This window comes from Acomys minous, assembly GCF_964271855.1.
Source record: "Acomys minous genome assembly, chromosome: 2".
NCBI lineage: Eukaryota > Metazoa > Chordata > Mammalia > Rodentia > Muridae > Acomys > Acomys minous.
The window spans coordinates 102,266,592-102,282,609 of NC_140484.1; the positions used below are offsets into that span (position 1 = coordinate 102,266,592).

At 49.2% G+C, this 16,018-nt stretch overlaps 1 long non-coding RNA gene across 1 annotated transcript; it reads left to right on the forward strand.

The window, feature by feature from the left end:
• Positions 1–10,980: 10,980 nt before the first annotated feature.
• LOC311581762 lies at positions 10,981–15,414 on the forward strand. The gene is made up of 3 exons (XR_014773886.1): positions 10,981–11,069; positions 12,254–12,473; positions 13,881–15,414. It is a non-coding gene; the product is annotated as an uncharacterized lncRNA (long non-coding RNA).
• Positions 15,415–16,018: the final 604 nt, after the last annotated feature.

The window sequence follows — 16,018 nt, forward strand, 5'->3', positions numbered from 1 at the left end:
AGACTCTGAGAGGATGAGCTAGCTCTGGCTTCTTTGGTGCCCTGCTGTGACCTGTGCTGGATGCATGGGCTGCCTGTAGCTGCTATCCAGCTCCGTCAGGACAAGTAGCTCTGTCTAATTATCAACCACAGATGTGGTGTGTCTTGTATGAATTTCTTGTTACTTCTGATATATGCTTGGCTTCTCCAGAAATTGCCTCTGAAATTGCCGGGCCTCAAATCCCACTAGGTCCAGCTAATAGGGAAATGACATTTTAATGATCATGCTGAATACAACTGAGAATCTTGGCCTTATTAAACTGCCCTTTTCCTTAATTAGCGGCTTTGCAATGCGAACGGAACAAGTTCCAAAACCTTTTTGAACCAGTTTATTCTTTTTGTCACCTCACCAGCTTCCCGGTTAGAGGGTTAATACACTTTGAGATGTTCTCAAAAGCAACTCATGCCAACAAATGATGACTCCACACAATTACCCACAGTGCTGTGCGGCCTCAGTCATTCATCAGGCCACACATGTGTGGCTTCGCCGGCTGATGCATTCTTAGAAAAGTGTGTCACAGGGACGGCTTGGCAGCTCCTGTCGTCGTTTCATGTTTCTTAGGAGTCTGGAAGTGAACAGCTGTGTTCCCTGCCTCCCTTGCTGCTAGGGTTCTGGTGTGAACTGGCTTTGGCCTAGTTTTATGCTGGCAATGGCTTAAACCAGGTCTTGAAGAGAGCGGGGCGGCGGGGGGGGGGGGGGCACGGAGGCAGCCACAGAAGGAAAAAGAAACCGAAGAGAAGGCACCTTGGTGAATGTTGCTCTATTTCTGTTGCGCAAATGCTTTCGTCCCGGTCCATTTATTTCTAGGATGCTGGACCGTGGTGCGAGCGCCTGTGGAGCTGGGGTTGCCACGGCAGCTGAGTCTCACAGGAGTGAGCGAGCTCCAGCACGTCCCCGGTCTGCAGGCCAGTGCATACCACTTCCACTCACGGCCAAGGCGTCCCTGCTGCTTTTGGCCACTTCTGCTGGCAAGCAAAGCTGTGAGGTCATTTGCCCTGTGCAGAGCTCCAGGGTCTTTCCCAGGGGTCGGAGGACAAATGGGGAGGCAGATCCGGTGACTTCCTGGCCCTGCTGGCTAACAGGCTCAAGTAGCAGCAGCGCCCAGCCCAGCCACCGGTTCCCAGGCTTGGTCTAGGCATCCGTTCAGCAGGTCTGGCTCCCCCCCACGCTCTCAATGACAGTGTAAGGCCCTCCCTTCCTGCCTAGAGTCCTTTGGGCTTGAAACTGTAGACCGGGTTCTGAGGCTGAAGCGTGGAGATGCTAGAAAGTGTACCGGGGGACCACTTTGGATTGGAGGCAGATAGACATTGTTTTCAGGCCTGTCCCTCACCCGGCTGGGTAGAAGAGTGAGTTTGAGACACTTGGGGAAAAAAGCCTTTATTAAACTGGCCTCCTGCGGTTTGTTAAGCTCCACTCCTGGAGCTGGAGGGGAACACCTGTTTGAATTAAGACGGAAGGACAAAGCTGTTGCCACAATTGTTAGGGTCACCGCCTGGGTCTTGGCGGTTCTAACAAGGCAGGCGCTGCCACTTGTTCCCAGAAGAGCCATTAAAAGAGATATAAATAGTATGGGAAAGCAGAGAAGCGGGGGTTTGGTCAATGTGCCCACATTAGGAGAAAGAATGGAGAAAGGGGTTTGTTACCCCAAATCCATTTTGGGGTCCTAACAATAGGCTTATGCAAGAGGTTACGAATGACTAAGTAATCCTCGTCAAAAGTGGTTGTTAGCATACTGCCCCGCAGTCTGCCTAGCAACCTATGATGTCATTGTCTGCCTGCCACTAGGTGGGCCAGCTGCTCAGGATATAAAAAGGGCAAATCCATATCTCTCTTTCTCTCTCTCTCTCTCTCTCTCTCTCTCTCTCTCTCTCTCTCTCATTCTTCCTGCCCCCCTCCCCCTCTCTCTCCCCCCGGTGCCCCTCCCCCTTCCCTGCTTTCCCATGCTCCTACAATAAACTTCTCCATATCATACCTTTCCTGGCACCTCATTTTTAATCCTTACAGTGGCCCTGTCCATCACTGACCTGCCGTTATGTCAGTCCCAGGCTCCCCTGCAAGTCTGACAACTTGTCATGCGTGTGAACCTCTGCAGTTGCCCCTGCTGTGCAGCAGGCTTCTGCGGGAGACTCCTGTGGACTTTCCAACTCCTTAGGGCCCAGTGTCTCAATAGCCTAATCGCCAAAGAGGGGGCAAAATTATCTCCCTTTGCTCACACCAGGAGAGTTAGAAAGCCACTTCCAGAGCCTTTGGGGAGTCTGCCTTCTCAGATCCACAAGGCCCAGGCTACATTGTGTGTGTGAGTGGGGGGGGGGGGGGCGGGGCAGGGTGTGTGCCAAACAGAAAAGTACCAAGAGAACTGTGTTTTCTTGGTCCTGTGCAACCTAACAGAAGTCATTAGCATATGTCACCTAATTTGTTAGTACAAATACAATTTCAAGCTGGGACGATCTGGACAAGGCATGTCTCCTGAGGTGGTTTTCATACAGATGGCCCAGCAGCCCTGACAGACATGGTGCCTGTAGGGAATTTTCTTCCTCTTGGTTCTTTTTTCCTTCTCTTGATATTCTCTCTCTCTCTTTGGGACAGGGTTTTTCTTTGTAACCATGGCTGTCCTAGAACTTGCTCTGTAGACCAGGCTGGCCTCCAACTAAGAGATCCATCCACCTGCTTCCCAAGTGCTGGAATTAAAGATGTATGCCACCACTGCCCTAGTCTTTCTTTTTCTACAGGAGAATGCTTTTCAGAGGGGGAGCCTGCTGTGGGCTCCCAGCTTCTAAGTTCAAGTGAACATTCAGGTTCTTTCTAAGCAGGCACTTCATGGAGGGCCAGTGTCCTGGAGTGAGGCACAGCCTTTGTGAGTCTGACAGCCAGGGCTATGGTCACTGGAGCATCCAAGGGGTATCCATAAAAATGGGGCAGTCTGGGTGGGGCCCCTTGAAGTGGACATTGAGCCCCAGGACAAAATGCCTGAGGACTCGGAGTCCTTCCTTGGACAAACTCTTCAGCTCTCTGTGGTCATTTGTAACGTGAAACTTGGCATACTTTCCTATCCTAGGGGTGTAGGATGGAAGAAAGATGAAGGCTTTGGGGGAGAGAGAGAGAGTGAGGGCAGAGCAGTGGAAGGCAGCTACCTGGGTCCAGGCAATAAGGAAGGCAGTAAGTGGACAGTGGTGACAGGAAGGTGAAGCCCAGTGTTGGTGTCAGCAGTTTGAGCCTCCCCTTCCACACCCTTTCTGGACCTTCACCCAGGTAAAGCCAGGTCCTTGACAGTTCGGCAGAAAAGAACTTCAGGATGAGTCAGAGTGAAGTAATTAGCCAGTTTATTACGTAAATATAACAGACAGAGAGTGCCTCAGGGTATGGGTAAATGCCTCAGCATGGGTGAAGGGGGCATGCTTAAGAAAAGGTCAGTGAAATCCCTAAGGTATGGGTGGTGCCTTCTTTAGAGTGAGGGCTACTTCACAATGGCTATATATGATCCTGTGGCTCCCTGGGTTACATTGTCCAAAGATGCAATTTACACCAAGGTTTAAAGATGAAACAAAATTTGAAGTGTAAAAATTATGAGGAGCCAGGCACCGTGGTGGCACCCGCCTGTAATCCCAGCACCCAGGGAGGCAGAGGCAGACAGGCGGATTGATCTCTGTGAGTTTTTGAGGCCAGGCTAGTCTACAAAGCAAGTCCAGGACAGAAAAAAGAAACAAACAAATAAATGAAATAAAAATGAAGAGGGCTGAGCTGGCAAAATGCTTAGCTCACATGCACGCGGACTTCAGTTTAATCTTCAGCACTGACATAAAAATGCAGGCATGGTGGCGTGTGCTCATAATCCAAGCAGGGCAAGTGGATCCCTGGGACTCACTGACAGCCAACTTATACCATAAGCCCCAGCTCTCAGCAAGTGACTGTCTCAGAAAACCAGGTGAATGGCTCCGAGGAACAGCACCTGAAGCTGGCCTCTGGTCTCCACACGCGGATACAAACGAGTGCACGCACAGAGCCGCCCACACATGAGGCGTATTAAGAGGCTTGCTGTCTGGGTTTAGGGACAAGACAGGTGGGCTGATACGGTTCAACTCAAGGTCACAAACATTTTGGCCCTAAGCGGAGATTTTTTTTTTCTTTCACATCCTGATTGAGATGTCTTTAAGAAAGCACACATTGTCAGTGTAAACGACTTCAGATTTACCAGTTTTATTAAAGTTTCTTGATCGTCCCTCCCCCCAAGACAATCACAAACTAGACCCAAGGGTGAACAGGACCTTAGGGCGAGGGCCTTCCGTCTTGTTCCATGGCCTTTTCATTTTTTTCTGCCTCCGAGCAACCCGCCAAGCTGTACTACTGTTTTTGATTACCAGGCAGGACAAACAGACTCCTCCCAAGGAGAATGTTTTGTTGGTTGAAATTCTTAACAATACTGGGGCTACTGTGAGTTACAGGCTACAAATCAATGTGGTTTTATTGCTCATCTTGTAATAGGCTTGTTTTTTCCTACATGAACTTGAATTTGGAGAGTTGTTGACTATGCGCTGGTCCAGGGATGTGCCTTTCCAATGCAAGCTGTGAGGGTTGCATTTGTGAGGGGACTTTGCGCATGATTCAGGCCCCAGCCTCGGGGCCTGTACATGTTCCTGCATTTAAATAGCAGGCTGGGAAGGCATGGAGAGTCAGTGAGTCACTTCAATTCAGTCATCCTGAGAGACCACTGACACCCTTACTTGGGTTAAATAAAGTTTAAGACAAGTCAAGAGTGCAAACTGCAATGTTTGCAATTTTAATCCGAGTGAGAAATATTTGACTAAATTGGAACAATGTCTTTGAAAATGAATGTTATTTTAAAATATCACTACCCAATTGAAACATGTTCTTTTTAAACTTAAAATTAAAGAGTAAATCAAGAAAATTAACTATGACAGTAAATGTAGCAGTTGCTTGAGTTCTATCTTCTCCATGTGTTTTGGCTTTAATGTGAATTCATATTCACACAGGGTTATCATTGCAAGGTCCAGTGGCTTCAATCTACGCACAAGATTGCACAAACAGTACCATTATCTAGTTCTACAACATTTTTATTACTTGAAAAAAAAATAAATTTCATACGACTGATTAGTTAGCAGTTGCTCCTCTTCTCAACATATCCCCCCAAGGCAAATGCTAATCTTTGCCTTCTCTGCCATCCGATATCCATGAAATCATAGTCTATGTGACTGTTGGCATCTGACTTCTTTCCCTCAGCATCATGTTTTCCAGATTCATCCACACTGCAGCACGTCGGAATTTTCTCTCTGGCTCAGTACTATTCTGCTGTATGGGTTTAGCCATTCGTCTGCTATAGGCATTTGAATCACTGCTATCTTTGCCTAGTGTGAAGGACACAACTGTGAAGATTGGTACCCATGATCCTTTTGCAAGCCAACTAAGGATGGTAAGCTTTCATTGTCAGCTTAACAACCTACAACCACCTGGATGGAGGGTCTCCAGGCGAGATCGTCTGCATTTGCCTGGCCTGTGGACTTGCCTGTGGAGGCTTGTCTTAATTACGTTCATGAGTGTGGGAGGAGCCCAGCCCAGTGTGGGCAGCACCATTCTCGAGTCAGGGGATCCTGAACCATTGAGGGGAAGAAACAGATTTGAGCACAACCCAGCAAGACAAGTGAGCGCGCATGCTCACTTCGCTGTGCTTCTGACTATGCGTGCGATGTGACCAGCGAATCAACCGCTTCAGGTTTCTGTTTTGGGGGATGGTCTTGTGCACTGTGAACTCATACGCTGATTTCTGTGCCCCGAGATCTGGTCGCAGTCCAGACATGGGCATTGTCATTTCTATGAAGAATCTCCTGTCTCAGTGTTGTCTGAACGATGCTCCCCAGTAATCTCTGACTTGTTCATTAAGAAGCTGGACAGGCAATGACTGAATGGGCAGAGGAAATACGAAGTCTGGACTTGTGGTCCCACTCTGAGGAGGACAGGCCACAAGGAGTTTGCCAGGAGGACAGAGAGTTAACAGCAGAAGGCCACGGCAAGACTGAGACATCTGGGAGGTGAAAGGATTAGGTAGCCTGACTACATCTGAGGCCTGTTCTCCATATTAGCACACAGGCCTTCAGTTCTGGGAAAAACCGTAAAACCCAGCAGAACAAAGGGACCACCGCCTTAGGCAAGGACAAACAGATGTTCCCAGTCCCAAGATAGATTCCTGCTGCTGACTCCCTGGTCCTTATCGCACCCTGCCCACTCCTACCTTGTTAAAAAATAACGAGTCCATCTGATACTGACAAGTCCAGGTAAGCCTGCACTCCTCTTTCCTGCACATGCCTTTCTGACTATGATCTTTGCTTTTAAAAGACTGTAACTAGCTTGCTTTTCATCGCGGCTTGATGCTGCATCCCTGCCTGCCAGTACCTGTGGCCTGGGAAAATAAACTTTTTACTCCACTGCAGGGTGTCGTTGGTGTTTGCATGGCTCCAGACCCAACAGGAGGTAGTCAGACTAGCATAATTGGCTTAGAAAAGATGAATACCTGCCCAGCTATAGAGCTTAAAGCTCGTTCAATAAATCTAAATATGTCTCTGTGTCATTATTTGAAAGCTAGGGTGGGTGGCAGAAAAGGCCCCTGCCAACACCATAATTTAACATTCTTGTTAAATTGACTTCTATGAAACATGGACAGAACCTGGAAATATGAACTAAAATAAACCTTTTCCCCCTTAAACTGCTTTTCATTATGGTATTTTATCACATTGATATATGACAGACTCTTCCCAGGGAGGCACAACATATACGTGTCTATTTATCCTAGAAAGGGGAACTCATGGCAGACCAAAGTATAACAACTGTGTCAATATGCAATTTGGTAAACCAATGTGTTTTTATTGGGTGTTGAGGTTACTGAAAGGCATACGGATGATTCAAAAACAGCTGAATAACCTCAAAGCTCACTCCAAAACAGGTGACAGCTCTGGAAAGCTGCAATGCTGGAGCTCTCTGCACAACGCGCAGGCAGCTAGCTTCCCAGTCGGGAATCTCATCTCTCCAGCGTGGCTGCCCCAGACCCCTCCCTGAGCAGTTGTTTACTCCTTTTTATTCTGTTGGGGAGGGGGCCCCCAAGAATCTTCCAGGTGTTTATTATCCCTCTGTTTACCTCCTTAGGCTTATGAGCCCCCCCACCGCCACTCCCATCCCTGTGTAAACTGCAGAAAACCACCACACAACACACAGCAGCAAAAAGGACACTTAGAACCCCAGTGTTTTCATTTTCCTTGGGTGGAATTGTTGGTCACATGGAAACTCAGTTTAACTTTTTAAAAGTACACCAAACGGTCTCCCAACATGTCTGCATCAATTGTGAATTCCATCAGCTGTTTGTACACGTTTCAATGTCTCTATAGTCTCCCCCGGCACATGGAGACTGCATTTAAAACCCTCCTCTCCTTCCAAGGCTGGGCATGGCTCAGTGGTACAGTGCTGTCTAACACAGCCAAGATCTTGGGTTTGGTCCCCAGAGATGCAACATGAGCAGTAGCCATTCTAGTTAGGGGTGACGTGATATCTCACAGTGACATGCCATGCACTATTTGGCTATTTGAATCTTGTTTAGAGAAGTCCTTTGGTCACTTAAGGTGAATTATTTGTCTTTTTAGTATTGAGTTTCAGGAAATCGGATATCCTAGAAGCAAGTCCTTTGTCAGATGTATGATATAGGAATTCTTTTATCCTAGCTTGTGGATGGATTCTTCCTTCATGATCTACTGGTCAAATCTTGTCTTGATCAAAGGATGAGAAATAAACCGTGACTGTTGATGGAGAAGATGCAAAGAATCCTGGGTCACTTTACTTAATTGATTGATTGATTAACTGACAGGGCCTCACTCTGTAACCTGTCTTGTCAGGAACACCCTGTATAGACCAGGCTAGCCTTGAACTCATGGAGATCAACTTCCCTCTGTCTCCTGAGTGCTGGGATTAAAAACATGTGCGGCCAATGCCTAATTAAATCTTTTTTTAAAAAAAGATTTATTTATTTACTTATGTGTATGTGTGTTTGCTTGCATGCATTTATGTGCAGCATATGCACACAGGGGCTAGAAGAAGCCCGAAGGCTTAGATTATTTTGGAACTGGAGTTATAGGCAGTTGTGAGCCATCCTATTGGTGCTGAGAACTGAACCCAGACTTGCTGCTCTTGAAAAAGAGCATACATGGTTGTGTAGTGAGACTTTCAGGAGAGCAGAGTAGTAACTGTGACCCATAAGAAGCGAGAGACTAAAGAATGAGTTGGTTTTTTTCCCCCCTGATACCGTGATAAAATACTCTGACAAAGCAACTTAAAGGAGAAAGGGTTTATTTTGGCTCACTGTTCAAAGAGTCCATCACATGGGGATGTCCTGGCAACAGCTTGGGCAGCTGGTCCACAGTCTGGAGGCAGAGACCAATGAGACTGTTCATCCTCAGTGCACTTCCTCCTTGTTTGTATTATCTAAGACCCGACCCCAGGGAATGGTGTCACTTTCCTTTAGGGTCTGACTTCCCACCTCAAATAGCCCAGTCAAGATACTCCTTTAAGGCATGCCTAGAAACTAACTCTTGGCTGTGAACATGGTGTGACTAATTGTTGTAAGTCGCTGCCCTGACTTGCCTGGGATGATGGGCCGTAACCTGGAATCGTCTTCTTTAAGATGATTCTCGTCAGGGTGTTTTGTTACCGCAACAGAAGTGAAGCCAACACTCTCGCCTATCGCAGATACCCCCTCACAGCTGTGCCTGGAGGCTCATCTGGGTGCTTCTAGATTCGGCCAAGTTGGCACCTGCATTAATCACCACGGTAGAGCAGAAAGAGGAGAACGCACAAGGGGCACGGGTCAGAAAGGCGTGGAGCAAGGGTGGCCTGTTGTTTGTATCAGTTGGGTATTGCGGAAGGAGATCTGTGTTATGGCAGAAAAGCCCACCACAATGTCATTTTACCATACAACAGGACACCGAGGTGGGCTAATCTTCATTACTCTGCTTTGCTCAAGGCAAATCCAGAGATGGAGGGGACAGAAAAAGAGCTACCTTCAAAAGCAACATCTAGGTCAGGGGTCTCTGAAATGCCACATGACCCTGAGTGTCATAATACTACCAACGTCTGCCTAAAGTAAGTGCTGCCTCAGCAACTCCAGCCAGATGTCACCCCAGGAATGCCACGGTAACCCCAGCCATGACCTGCCAGCAACCCTTCCTCCCCAGGCTGCTCAGCCCTAGCTATGGGTTGCAGCAGGCTGCCTCTCAGATGTGCAGAGCCTCAGGTTCCAATGGGACCTAAGAGGTTAAAGATGCATTGCTGAGAGTATAGGGTTTGCCCAGGAGATGCTCTGGACTCCCCAGGGGATACTGTGTGCCCTGGGGCCATGGTACTTAGCAAACCACAGCTGTGTTCCCGGCACAGGCAGCCCTTCATCTGAAATGTCCCCATGCTAAAAGGCTGGCCGCTGGCTTGTGGCAACTAATAGGGGGTAGTAGAAGCCTTGAGAGGTGAAGTAGAGGAAGTTCAGTCACTGGTAGGGTGGGGGTGGGGAATGGTGTCTTCCTCTTCTGCTTTTTGGCCACTGTAATGTGTGCAAACTTTCCCCATGCGTGCTCCTGCCACGTAGTGTGCTGTCACAGGCTCCAAGCAATAGGAGCAGTGGCCATAAAACAAAACTTTTCCAAGTATGAGTCTAAAGGAATCTTCTTCTGTCTTTTAAAAAAAATAATCACAAATTATGTTTATTTGTTTATTTATTTACTTAGTGAGTGTGTGTGGTGGGTATGGACATGATGCTTTGTTGCATGTGTGGAGGTCAGAGTTCAACCTGCAGGAGCTGGTTCTCTCCTTCCACCCTGTGGTTCCTGGGGGGTGGGGGCTTTGTAGCAAGCACTTTTATTCACTTAGCTATGTGGCCTTAGTTATCTCAGGCACTTTGTCCCAGTGACAGAAAGCTAATATAAGTGTGTTTTTAAAACAGTAAGAGACTAGTAAAACAACTGGCACTAAAGTGCATTTTTTAGCATAGATGGTTGCATTAATCGGGATTCTCTGGAGGGAAAGAACCAACAGAATTAATACTTATTACCATGGGGGATTCCTCATGTTAACTGGTACAATAGGAGCTGGGTAATCCCACAACAGCTGCCTTCCTGCTGAGAACCCCATAGCTACTCAGCCCACAAAGCTGGGTGTCTCGGCAGTCCCAAACTGGTGCTGAAGGCCTGGAGGATTCCTGGAGGGTCACCCATCTTCAGTCCATGTTGGAAAGAGGGGGTTCTGATGTCCGCAAAGAGTGGCAGCAGCAGAGGCAGAAGCAGAGTAAATGCACTCACCAGCAAGAGAGGAAAGTAGGCAGGCAAAAGCAGCCCTGCTTTTCTTCTGACCTCTTTATCACTAAATCAGCACTGGGCAGTGCAGTGCTGCCCATTCTGGGGAGAGTCTTCTCACCCAGTTAATCCTTCCTAGAAATACCCTCATAGAACCACTCTGGGGGTGGGGGTCCTAGTTGACCAGAGACCCTGTCAAGTTGACAATCACAATCAACAGTCACAAAGGCTAAGCTACACAGCACAACTGAGAGACTGATATAGCTTCATAGTGCAGTCATGGCTTACTCCATAGGACCCCAAGGTGACAGAAGCCTGGAGGGTAGAGTTGACTTCAATTCCTCCTGGAAGGTCTGTGTGACTCTGGGTCCTGCTCCATCTGAGAGATGGTCACCAGAGAGTCTTCAGTGACCACCCCAGGAGAATGGGTTTGAGAGCTGGAAGCTGCCTTCACATACGGTGAGGGAATCCGCTCTGCAGGGACCAGCTCAGTCATGGCCCAAACTCCTCTTCTCGCTGGCTGTTCTTACTCTTTCTACTTTCTCCCCTCCCCCCTGTGCTCACTCTCCTTCTCTCTCGTCATTTCCTGTTTCTTTTCCTTCTGTCAGTCATTCAGGCTCTGAGAAGCAGGACTTTCATTCCTCCACTGCCTGGTCTCCAGTGACAGAAGCTGCCTTTGGAAGTCACAGAGGATCCTGGGTAGGTCTCTCTTCTACCCAGGCCAGTTTCATCCCTGGCACAGATGGCTGTGGGTGTTTTCCTGCCTTCAGTAGTGGGGAGCACTGGTGTCGATGCCTCAGTGGGGTCTGCACCCCTTGAGCTAACCTTAGCCACACCGGCAGGGCCCCTCTTGCAAGTCCACCACCGGTCCCTGGGGGGGATTTATTTCTGCAAAGGTGATACCTTCTTCGGTCTCCTTTCTATCTGCTTGGGTTTTGTTTTGTTTGTTTGTTTGTTTGTTTGTTTTTCCAAGACTCTGGGAACAAGGCTGCCCATGTACATCAGGGTTTGTCCTCTTAGTGGGCCAAGGCCCGGCCCTTCTAACGTTGGGGCTGCCAAAGGTGCGAGAGCGTCACTGTCAGGGCCAGTTGAGGGTGAAGGCATGCATCTGAGGCCGGCGGCGGGTGTGGCCTGGCTCGGCTGCACCAACGTGGTGTTTAAACATTTATTTTTAGTGGCCGCTAGTTAAATAGCAGCCTTCGTTTTGGTGGGAGCAATCTTGAAAAGTAAAAATAAATCAGATCTTTGCCTCGTCACTCGTCATGCCAGACAGCGCCTGTTGGGTGGACCCTGGACCCAGCACCTCACATTTCTAGGCTAAGTGCTATGCCAGTGGGTGGGGAAGCAGTGGTAGAGGCAGGTTCAGGAGGACCACAGCTCCTAACTCTTTCCCAGGTGTCAGGGGCCAGTTCAAGCTTCCGGATGGCCTCCCTTAGCCAGTTCTAGCCTGGTTTGGCTCTGGGAGAGAGGAACAATTCTTCCTCTTTGCTCTTAGGTTAGGTGAGGCCTGCATGGCTGGAGCTTGGATAAGCCCTAGTAGGCTTTTAGGGAGTGTTTCCCCCAAGGCCCTCAGTGGGACTTTCTGTCTGCTTGCTGCTGAGCCTGGCATTCCCACTGGGGAGAGCTTTGCTAGGTCAGGGTTGTACTTCTCAGAGGATGAGGGTAAAGGCTGGGATGGGGGTACCTGGAGAATAGAGACCCCCCCCTTAATGCAGTTGCCCAGCATTAGGCCACCCCATCAAGCCCATGAGTAACTGCTGCCCCAGGTCAGCTCCCGTTTTAGGTGTGAAAACTGACTCAGTGGAGCTAGGTCCATGCCCTCAGCCCAGAGCTGGTGAGGGAATGTGCCTCAGACCCAGAGCTTGCATTTCTACCCTCTATAGACCGCGTCCTTGTAAAAGGTGGAGGGAGGGAGCTCGTCCTCTCCTGTCTTTTCTGCCGTGTGAAGATGCCACACGACTCTGTCTTCTCTGGAGGAACAGCAACCAGACACCATTTCAGAAGTGGACACTAGACCCTTGTCGGATACTGAGTAACCTTGAACTTGGATGTCCAGCCCCCAGAACTGTGAAGAAATAGGTTTCTCTGTGTCAAATTACCCAGGTTAAAGCATTTTAGACTCATCTGAACAATGTTAGACATTTTCTCTGAGAAGCCATTTCCTATCTGTAAAGTGGGTCCATGAGGTAACATATATGCTTTAGTGTGTGTGTGTGTGTGTGTGTGTGTGTGTGTGTGTGTGTGTGTGTGCGTGTATGCCCTGGATCAAACCACACCTGAGCACCTCAGTTTTGTGATCTCCTGAGCCCCATTATATCCCTCCTTTTTCATATGTGTGTACACATATACATATATCTGATTATGTTTATAGATAGATACAGACCGTTTTATCGGCAAGCCTGAATAGCAACACCATTAAGGACTGTGGTAACCACAAGCTCTTCCCCAGGAATGTAGGAATGAGGTTCTGCCTCTCTAAGAGGGCAAACTAATCACAGTGGGGACCAAGCTGAGGCTGAGTGACAGCAGTTGCGTCTGCTTGTCCTTTGTCTCCTGGGGATGGTGGGAAGCAACAGCTCCTTAGTCCCTGCAGGAAGATCTCCGTGCAGCTGACAGCGCATCTGGTGAAGGTGGTGGGGGCTGTTGGCCTCAGCCAGTCACTTCTTCTGGCCCTCGTCCCTCACTGTGGCTGCCCCCACAGTAGCTGCAGCATAGACCACAGGCAGGGCCAAATGCAGGTGGAGTCTCAGGTTTCTCTTGGCAGCAGATGATGTATGGATTATTGGTAAAGAAGATATAGGATGTCTGTGCCCGGATGCATGCTGGGAGCACAGTGTGAGGGACTGACAATCTCCATTCCCCTCAGAGCTCTGCTCCACCAGAATGGCTGGATGAGTTCCCTTCCTAGGAAAGAGCTGCCTCCAGGCCTCTGGGCTGGGTGGATGCAGAGCACTTACCTCGCCAAGCTGTGAAAACAAAGGGGTTGTTCCTCAGCATCGCTGCTGAGCTGCTCCAACTATCTTTTCAGCATCTCTGCTGTGAGGGAGGTCTATGATAAAGCCAAGGCCCTGGATGGAGCCACCCCTGCAGCTTTATACTCACATAGCCCAGTTGCATCAACCTCTGAAGGCCCCTACCGTGTGGTTTGCACTGGGAAGCATCTTGACTCACCATCATTCCGTATGGAGCAAGAAGAAAACCTCCCTGCTCCCTCCCGTGCCCTCCTCGCCCCCATCAGTGCTGGGGAGACAATTCAGGGCTGGAGGCATGCTAGGTTAGAGGAACACACAGAGTGTGAACCTTTACCCACCTACCTGCTGCTGTTGTGCCAAGCCCTGAGTCAGTTGTTAGCAATCAAGGATGAGTGAGTGACACATGTCAACTGAGGGGCAGATCTGAGACATTAATTATTGTGGGGGCGGGGGCGGGCGGCGGGGGGGGGGGAGGAAGGCAGGGCAGGGAGGAGCTGTGCAGGGCTTTCCAGAGGAGGTGAATGAGGTTTTTTTTCAGAGCCCAGAACCTGGTGGATGGAGCCTACGTGGCTGCTGAGTACCAGCGTGTGAAAAATAATACTGAAAGCAGAACTCTGATGAAGTCTCTCTACAGGGCCCCAGGCCAGCCCTTCTGCCTAGAGTGCTGGCAGGAAGATGCTTGGGAGGGGGGAGATACAGGAAGACACTTGTGGCCGAGAGCATCAGAAGAAAGGAGGGGACAGGGCCTTTTCTTTCCAGTTCAGTTGTAAAGAAATGGCTTTCTACACGTACAAATGCGGCTTCCCACGACTGGGGAAGGAACAGATTCCTGCTGTGTTTTACTGATGCCTTGCTTGGGCCAAGCAGGGCCTGAGCAGGCTGATGTGCCCACAGCTGGCCTGGCTGTACCCATACTATACAACCGCTGTCTTGTTGGCCCTGCTTGGGCCCCGGCCTCTGCATGCAGCCAGAGAAACTTGGCTGCGCTGCAGTTTTCAAAATAGAGTGGTTTTCATTTCATAGTCACAAGAGAGGTTACAAAATAGAACTGGGGCTGGTGCTTCTCGTATTATTTATGCAATTCTCCCCCTGTTCCCGTCCCCAAGGCAAATCACAAAGGGGTCTTTGTTCTCTGTAAGTTCAAAGTCAGCTCCTCCAAGGGGAAACTTGTGTGGGGGATTGCAAGCAGGAGGCTTGGTTTTTACAACGCCTGGCTGTCAGAGCAGAAATATGGTCTGCAGCAGGGTTCCTGCAGGCCTCTGGTTACGGAAGCCAGGTCTCTGGATTTCCAGTGTGAACTGGGTGGATGGGGCACTTGGTTGGGGCAGAAGGGGAGCCACTCACTTCATCCTGCAAGGCAACGCACCCAGTCCAACAACCTTGTCTTCCCCATTTGAAGAGGCAGACTTTTGTTGGCTGGTCACAAGCTGAGGAGTCCACAGCTCTTCAGAATCGCTCTCATACCGTGGGAAGGGTTCAGTATTCCATGCCCTATCTTGTGCTTTTAAATATCTGACAGAATGAATGGCCAGGTACTGGTGTAAGGAAAAGATACTTTAAACAAGCCAAACCTGGTGATATAGGCTTGTAATCTTAGCTACATCCATGGGAGGCAGAGGTGGGAGGGTACTAAGTGTTAAGGGCAGCTTGGGCTACAGAGTGAGCGCTAGGTCAGTCTTGGAAGCTTAGCAAAAAGCGTGACTTGAAATAGACGAGTTTTGATAAGGATTTGATGAATTGCTAAGTGGTAGAAAATTTGCCTAGCCCGCACAAGGCTCAACCCCCAGTCCTGCCAAACAAACAAACAAGCAAACAAAACCAGTTTAAGCTTGCCAGTGCCTAGCCCCTGACCTCTGGTTGATCCCAGACCCTGGAGGATTGCAAGCATCTGGGACTCAGTCAAATCCACAGCATCCCCCAGCCTTGAGCAGGGCAGACGACCTTCCTGCTTGAGTTCCTGTCCTGACTTCCTTTGATGATGAACTGTGATGTGGAAGCCTAAGCCAAATAAATTCTTCCCTCCTTGAGTCGCTTTGGTCATGGTGTTTCATCACAGCAAGTAGTAACCCTAACTAAACAGGACCCACCACTGCTCAGAGAATGACCAAGTTGGACAGCAGACCCATCTGGTTGACTGGTAAACCTGATCTTGTCTCTTTGCCTTCACCTGGCCGGCCCGCTCTCAGAAGGAAGAGGATTACCAAAAAGTAGCTTTCTATCCACAAAGAGAGAGTCAGTTGTTGGAGCAAAACTGGGGACCCATGTTCCTCTTTTAAGGAAGCCAAAGATGAGTTTGTCCATCTCTGGGGTGATGCTGGGACAAGGCAGAGAGTGGGGCACGAAAGTGGAGCATGAGGGTGTTAGAACATTAGAGCCTTCCTCCATCCCTCCAAAGAGACACAGCTGTCCCTGGTAGATGTGGAGACTGGAGGAAACAGGCCGAGGTGGAGAGTCTGGGAGGTTTCACCAGACCTGGCCCCAGGACCCTCAGTCTTTCTGGAGCATTGACCCCCGAGTCCTGCAGAGCAAAACTCAGGCCCTGACGCAGGTTCCTGGTAAGGCCTTTTCCCCCACCAGACTTCTGAGAAACTTCTTTGTGGCTACCAGAGACTGTGGGCAAATTCTGGGGACAAAGAGTTTGTGTCTTGTCACCACTACTCCTGGTGGTTGAGTTCA